Consider the following 8179-nt stretch of genomic DNA (forward strand, 5'->3'; position numbering starts at 1 on the left):
CGTAAATAATACATTTAAATGCACTCACACTATTTACTATTACCTAATAGAAAATTATGTCACCTATTTAAAAATGGTACAAAAGCAAAAACTTCCCAGCACACTTACTGGATAGCCTGCCAATAAACCCAAATGCCACTGCCTAACTATTAGGGTTCAAAAGAGAGGGTTTAGTTGCACAACTTTTGCAATATATGTGGAAGCCACACTGCCTCGTCAAGGCCCCTCTGTGTAGTGTGGTCCTAACTAATCTATGAGAGCCTCCATTTTGGAACATATACACTGAGTGGCCAGATTATTATGACCACCTGACGTTTGTTGGCAAATTAGCTATAATTTTGCGCTGAAGTTGCTAGAGGGCCAGACCATTATAAATAGGGAAGCAGGTTGTTTACCACCACAGTAGAAGTGATTTGTTTCTGAAGATATGGGTAAGCAACGCGATTTAACAGCCTTTGAACGTGGGATGATTGTTGGCGCTCGGAGCCATGGAGAGAGTACCAGCAAAACAGCAGAATTTGTTAAATGTTCACGAGCAGCTGTTGTTAAAGTGTTTAAAGACTGGACTGTCAGCCAAAAATCTGGGTCTGAACGTGCGAATTGTGGCCGTCAGCGACTAGTCAATGTTAGGGCAGAATGGAGAGCAGCAAGACTGGTACAAGACAACAGAAGGGCAACAGTGCCGTGTCAGATTCCTTGCATCACCTTTCAACATCTCGTGGAGTCACAAGGTGGCCCAACAAAGTCATCTCGTGGAGTCATCTCGTGGCCCAAGGAAGTACTGATGGGGTGGTCATAATAATCTGGCCACTCAGTGTATAGCAAAAGGTGAATTGGGTGCGGGTTCACCAGGAGGCAGCCCAACCTCCTCAAAACGAGTCCTTGTCCCATCGCATTCCTGACAGGTATAGCAACCCCAAAGTCTCGGGTGGGTGCAACAGCGTATGTGTAGGGCACTACAGGTCAATCCATAAAGTAATGAAGAATCACAATCTTTGCTTGAGGAAAGAACCAGATTGGGTTCCGACAAGTTGCTATACACTGTGAAACCTATTCGGCCATGCCAATAAAGAAGATTTGACGTTTAGGATTTTGAGAGTGCCAGTGAGGCACAGGGACACACCAGAAGCTCAACACATCACAATGGCTACTTTTGGCCCCCATGTTCCCTCTGTGTGTTGTAAAATAGCCACCACTCCAAGCTCGCTCCCGTGATGGACTACAATCTCATGTTTAGTTTACTAATTTGCATTAAGAATGTACTCCATCACAGGAGCGAGCTTGGAGTGGTGGCTACTTTACAACACACACAGGGACCATGGGGAACAAAAGTAGCCACCATTCAGAAGGAAGGACAGTGTCAGCACCAGTTCAGAGGTGATTTGAGGCTCTACAGCCAAGTGATACACAAATAACATACATTTTTGTTAATAGTTGATTTAACTCCTGAGTTCTGTGTCACTTTAACCACTTCTAGTGGGTTCACGTAAATACACATCATCCGCTTGAAGTGGTTATATCACGGACACGGCTGCAGCTGTGTTCTTGGTACCATTTTAAAGAGCAGACAATTGCTGTTTAAATACAAGATCTGGCATCTGTACAGGCGCTGGATCGATTGTATGGTGCAGCGCTGTGAAACAACCCCCCCCTCCACCGCCACCGGTGCTTCTGTCGGCTTCCCGGGCTCCGCTGTACCCTGTGCAACCCGGGACCGGCATGGTGGGCCTCCCCTGATGGATTGGAGGGAGATTAGCAGGCTTCCAGGCCCTGATCTCTCCTCCGATCACTAGACCCGGAAGTGATGTGCATTACAACACTTCCGGTGTCACTGTACATATTCTCTGGCTCCTAGAGCCAGAAGAAGAAGCGGGTGAAACAGGTCTCTGCTTCATCGCTTCTTTGGGGTCCCTAGGTGACATTAGGGGTCTGTAAGACCTCTGATGTCTCCATAAAAAAAATGAAAAAAAAAACTGAAGTCCCCCGCTCCCCAAGTGCACGCACATACAACGCACACACGCGTCGGATCCGCCTACATGCAAAAATGAAAATTGTACCACACATGTTACATATCGTTGCGAGTATTGGAATAAGAGCATCAGTCACTGTTAACACTAAACTGATGAGCAGTAAAAGCATTTAAAGCGACGCCTATGGGAAATTATGGTCATTGTTGTTTTTTGCAGTTACACGGACGCACGTAATTTTAAGGCTTGACATGCTTGGTATCTATTTACCCGGTGTGACCCCATTTTTTATATTTTACCAAAAAAATTGGGTATTATATTCTGTTTCTGTACACTAAATTTCATTTTAGTGTATCTTATCCTAAAAATACTTGTTTAATAAACATTTGTGCAAATACCATGCGTCATAAAAAAATTGCAACAAGCATCTTTTTATTCTACAGGGCCTCTGCTTTCTGAAAATGTCTCATTGTTTTGGGGTCTGAAGCTGTTTTCTAGCCAAAAATTCAGATTTTATCATGTGTGTGCAAATGTAAGAAATTGCTCCGGGCAGCAAGTGGCTAAGTAGGGTATGCACGGTTAGAATTTCGTATGGATGAAGTCGATTTCGGAACGTTCGGTCAAATAGTTATGAATTAATGCGGTGTAACCGACAGATGGCAATGACCATGGTAACAAGAGTTTTCGAAGGAGCATGTTGGAAATGTTTTCTCAAACAAACCAAATTCTAAACATGTATTTCAGAATTCAATTGTTGTCTGGGAAGGAAAGTTCATTCACAAACACAGGTCACACACATTATCTATTTCATTACATCACTTCCGTTGTATCCTCTATTTCCCTCAATTTCATTTCCAAACATTGCTATTACTCTCGAATGATTGGTAGTGATAGCGCCAAATACAAAATATCTTTTAAATAGTATTGGTTTCATTTGCAATAATGAACAAAGTTCCATAGAATGTACATAGGAAATTGTACCCTACTTTAGAGACACAAATAGATCATGTTCAGATTTGTAGTTCTAAAGAGACAGCAAAATATCAGTGGACATTCTGAAAATTCTAAAGAGACAGAAGACAGAAGCTATATACAGTATATCATAATCTCCATTGAAACTATTTGGATGCAATGAAGGCAATCTCTTGTCCCACCACAGCTTCTTTTTTAACCAGTCACACCCTGGAGTCCATTTTAGCTCTGTACTTGTGGAAAAGTATCAGTACTGGTACTCAGTCTGGAAAAAATGGTAAGACCCAAACGCAGCCCTGGTGAGACCCACCTGCAGCCCTGGTGAGAACCGAACGCAGCCCTGGTGAGACCTGCATTAAGGCCTGGTGAGACCCACCTGCAGCCCTGGTGAGAACCGAACGCAGCCCTGGTGAGACCTGCATTAAGGCCTGGTGAGACCCACCTGCAGCCCTGGTGAGAACCGAACGCAGCCCTGGTGAGACCCAAATGCAGCCCTGGTGAGACCTGCATTAAGGCCTGGTTAGACCACACAGCAATGGCGAGACCCGCACGCAGCTGTGGTGAGGCTGTACAGCCCTGGTGAGACCCGCATGCAGCCCTGGTAAAATGCACGCAGCCTTGGTAAGACCGTATACAGCCCTGGTGAGATCGCACAGATCCCGGTTTGTCAGCTGTTATCTCTGTGTTCTAAATGAATATGAAACAACAGGTTCCCACTTGAATACACATCAGGGATCAGCTGAGAAACTATATAGTCAAATAAATATTCTTCAAACAAGACTGGTGTAAAGTATAAAAAGTAAATTTATTCCAAGAAAATATAACCATAATTTACCAAATGTGCACACATATGCCCCCTCCCCAACAATAACAAAACTCCGCCCTGTAAAAACACAATGCATGATAGACCAGTTGGGTTAAAGGTGAGCTTGAGTACGAGGTTGAGCAGATCCTCGACTCCCGCGTTCGCGGGAATGGCCTCCAGTACCTGATTAGATGGAAGGGCTACGGCTCTATGGATGACTCCTGGGAGAACCAACGGGATGTACACGCCCTGCGATTGCTCCGCAGGTTCCACATGCGCTACCCGCTCAAGCCTGCTCCGCGAAGGAACCCTGGAATGGTTTCCTTGAGGAGGGGGTTCTGTAAGGGTACCTCTCGTATCAGATATTTCGAGCCGCGGGCCGGCCTCTCGATACAGCGGCATGACGTCACTAGGAGACGCGGCCGCCGCTCGTGACTCCGCCCACCTCAACAGTCCGATCCCCTTATAAGAAAATGAGATGCACTACCTCGGCGTTCTAGTATTGCTAACGCCGAGCCATTGCAACTCGCCAGCGAACCACCACTACAAGGACCTTCCTCCTAAGAGAAGCCGCGGGCCGGCCTCTCGATACAGCGGCATGACGTCACTAGGAGACGCGGCCGCCGCTCGTGACTCCGCCCACCTCAACAGTCCGATCCCCTTATAAGAACACGAGTTGCACTACCTCGGCGTTCTAGTATTGCTAACGCCGAGCCATTGCACCTCGCCAGCGAAACACCACTACAAGGACCTTCCTCCTAAGAGACAACCTCGTGGAACAAATCGGAAGTACCTTTCTTATGCTGGACAAACGGTCCTGCGGGATCTACTCCTTCATTCCTGGACTCTTGCTGTGCCTCTGATCTGGTTACATCCAGTGGAAGTCAACCCTCCTAATCGCAAGTAAAACCTGCCTGATTCAAACTATCTTTCTGTGTAATACAGCACTTCAAGGTGATTGTGCAACACTACTGCCATTCTAGGTTGAGTAACTGTATGTGGAGAGTTAGAGGTACTGCAACAAATCAGCTCGTATTCGGATCATTATCATTGCATAAAAGGGAATCTAGTTCATATAGTTGTGTAACATAACTACTAACCTAACTTGATAGATCCGAACCATATCCTTCTGTATATATATACTTCAGAGTTCTGATTACCTGCACTTATACAAAGATTGGCATATGATGTTATAGAGGGTTCCACCATCACTCCAACCATACAGAGTGCAACCGTGAACCCTCGGGCTGAGCCTAATATAAACCTGGTATATAATTAATCTCCGCAGCTGAGATCCACCGTCATAAACCGTCGGATCGTTACAGTTCCTGGTATGGGCCTATATAGAAACAATTCATACACATGTCCTGTGTTAATGTATACAGTATCTGTGCGGTGGGTGGTGTTGATCAATTGTCTCAATCCATGAAACTCATAAAATGTAATAATGATTTTGATGATGAATAACCAAAAAAAACATGTCAAATGGACATATATAAAGTTGCAATTATTTATTTGTATGCAGGTTACATAGATGATCTAATTTTCATTATTGATCAGAGTTTGGATCTGGAAAATGTCAAAGTTTATCAAAGCTCCAATTAATATAATTTGAAGTTTAATACAGAGAGGCACAACACTCAATTATTTGGATTTAGGAAAGCCTATATGAGCAGAATGCAGTGCATGTTAGTAGTGTAGTGCGTTTTTATGGGAAACTCACTTCTAAGAATTCTTTGCTAAGAGCAGACAGTTGTCATCCTGGGTTTGCTAGGAAAGCCATACCAAAAGGACAATTTGTTCATCTGAAACATAACTGCATTAGATCTGAACACTTCCGTAGAGAGGCAGTGGACTTAGAGAACAGATTTCTTAAGCGCGGTTATTCCTACTCGTTGATTAAAACAACACAAGAGATTCCAAGGGAAAATATAGTAAAATCAGAGCAGGAAGAGGTATCAACCACGTTCAAGAGATGGAGATACAAAAGTCACGTTCTCAACTAGTTATAGTCTCCAATATGAAGAGATTAAAAGAATCATAAAGAGATACCTACCTACCCATCTTGTATGGTGATGAGAGATGTATTGCAAACATGAGTATGGTTGGTTGCCAGATGTGCGCGAACCATAGGAAATATTGTATCCCCATTATTTCCAAAACAAAAACATTTTGCTGAATTTTGGAATTTAACCATACCCTTAACTGAAGGAAAGTGCAGACGATAACACAAACAATCAAAGCACGCATTTCTTTAGCATGTCACAAGCATTTAAGTGGATATCTAAACAAGAGCTATATATGTCACTTTCAAGGGTTTGGAATTTCCATTTCCACCGACGTCTGCTGCTGAGGCATTTGTAGTAATATGATCTGGACTGCACAGCAGAATGTTTATAAGTGACATCTATAGAAGACGTGACTGAGGCAAAGGTAGATATTTAGAAATGTCAGCACAGTCACAATAGCTCTAAAGAGTCTAAAGTTCCAAAACATTCCACTGCAAAAGCTCCATTTCACAAAATCTCATGTCATGGCAATATGTAGAAGTCACATAAGAGGATCAATAATATGGCCTAATGTCTCTAGGTAGCAAGACATTAGACAGGCCCCCATAGTTAATATAGGCACTGGCTACAAGCACATATTCATATTGGCATATGTAATGATATTTTTATTCTTTCCAGCCAATCAGCATCAAGTCAGCCAAACAGCATGGAGCCAGCTTCCCGGCCAATTAGGAAGCCAGGCAGCGGGTAATGAATCACCGCTCATCGTTCTGATTGGCCGGGAAGCCGGTCCCAGCCAATAAGCATAGAGCCGGCAAAACAGCATGGAGCCGGCTTCCTGGCCAAACAGCAATCAGCATGGAGCTGGCCAAACAGCATGGAGTCGGCTTCCCAGTCAATCAGAAGGCCAGGCAGCGGGTAATGACTTGCCACCTGGCTTCCTGCTTGGCCGTGAAGCCAACTTGTAGTTGGAGTGATTTAGGCGGGTAATTCCATTTTCCTAAATTACTTGGGAGAGTAAACTCACCCTTTAAAGTGCATTGCGCATGTTAGAGAGCGCTGCTTCCACACTACCACAATATGGCACACAATGGAATGAGGGCAGCACTCAGCGCAAAAACACACACACAATATGCCACGCATATGTTTATTCGCATGCAGATGGCGGGTTGGTGGGGTTGGTTTTTATTTTAATTTGTTTTTATTTTATTTTTTTACCTATTAAGCACTTTTTTATTTTCTATTTTATTATTTTGTAGTTTTTATTATTTTGAAAAAAAAATTATTACCTTTTTATCACTTTTGTAACCTTTTTATTTTGTAGTTTTTAGAAACCTTTTTCCCTTTTTTATCACTTTTTTTTAATTTTAATTTTATTTGTTATCACTTTTTTTCACTTAGCTAACAAGCCCTATGTGATTTCATTAGGAGGTGACAGGCTATCTTTTTGAGCCTGCCATCCAATACAGAAGATACAACACAGCATTGTGCTCTATCTTCTGTACAGCTCTGTTGTGACAGCTGTTGGAGTACAGCGCTCCTGTGTCACTAATCTCCGGCCATTTTTTTTCCTTGTTGTCCTACATATCCTTAAATAACTACAAAATGCGCTAGAAATATGTAAAAAAGAAAACATGCCAGTTTTTATTTTTAAATTATTAATTTTTTTGCGTTCATGAATGGTCTGTGTTATGTAAGCACCGTCTTTCTTGTAGTAAATTTGTGTGAAGTGAGGCTCTTGGTGTTAGTTACTACTTCACCTTTTCGTTCAGTATCTATTGAATGGACTTTGTTTTTATCCCAGCTCATTCATAAACAAGTCTATTCATAAGATTCTGATTCAGAATCTACTCTAATGAATGGGACCTTATGAATGTGAATGGACTTAAATAAAAGAAAACCACATCATCGTGTGATTGTTTAAATGGGGCTCAAAGGTCTGACGTGCACATGTGTGCCTTTTAAAGTTGATATGCTCTGTTCTAGGGCAGTTTTGCTGAGTATGTGCTTTACCATGCCTGCCTCATGTTTTTTTGTACAGTTTCAGTTTAATCTCCATCTAGTTGTACCTGTCTATGTGGAGTTGGAACTATTTTGTGCAGTTTATCTGATTTAGCATACATTTGTATCTGATCTGTTTCCCGGGTACCAGTATATTTATTACATTGCTAGAGCAGGGGTCTCAAACTCAATTCACTTGGGGCCAGTGAACAAATTTTGTTCTCCCATGGGGGCCAAATTAATACTTCAAAATAAAATATAACTACACTGCCATTGCCAAAAGTATTGGGACGCCGGCCTTTACATGCACATGAACATTATTGGCATCCCAGTCTTAGTCCATAGCTTTCAATATTGAGTTGGCCCGCCCTTTGCCTCTATAACAGCTTCAACTCCTCTGGGAAGTCTGTCCACAAGGTTTAGAG

The sequence above is a fragment of the Nanorana parkeri genome, unplaced genomic scaffold, assembly GCF_000935625.1.
Source record: "Nanorana parkeri isolate BGI_ZX_2015 unplaced genomic scaffold, ASM93562v1 scaffold174, whole genome shotgun sequence".
In the NCBI taxonomy this organism is placed as follows: Eukaryota; Metazoa; Chordata; class Amphibia; order Anura; family Dicroglossidae; genus Nanorana; species Nanorana parkeri.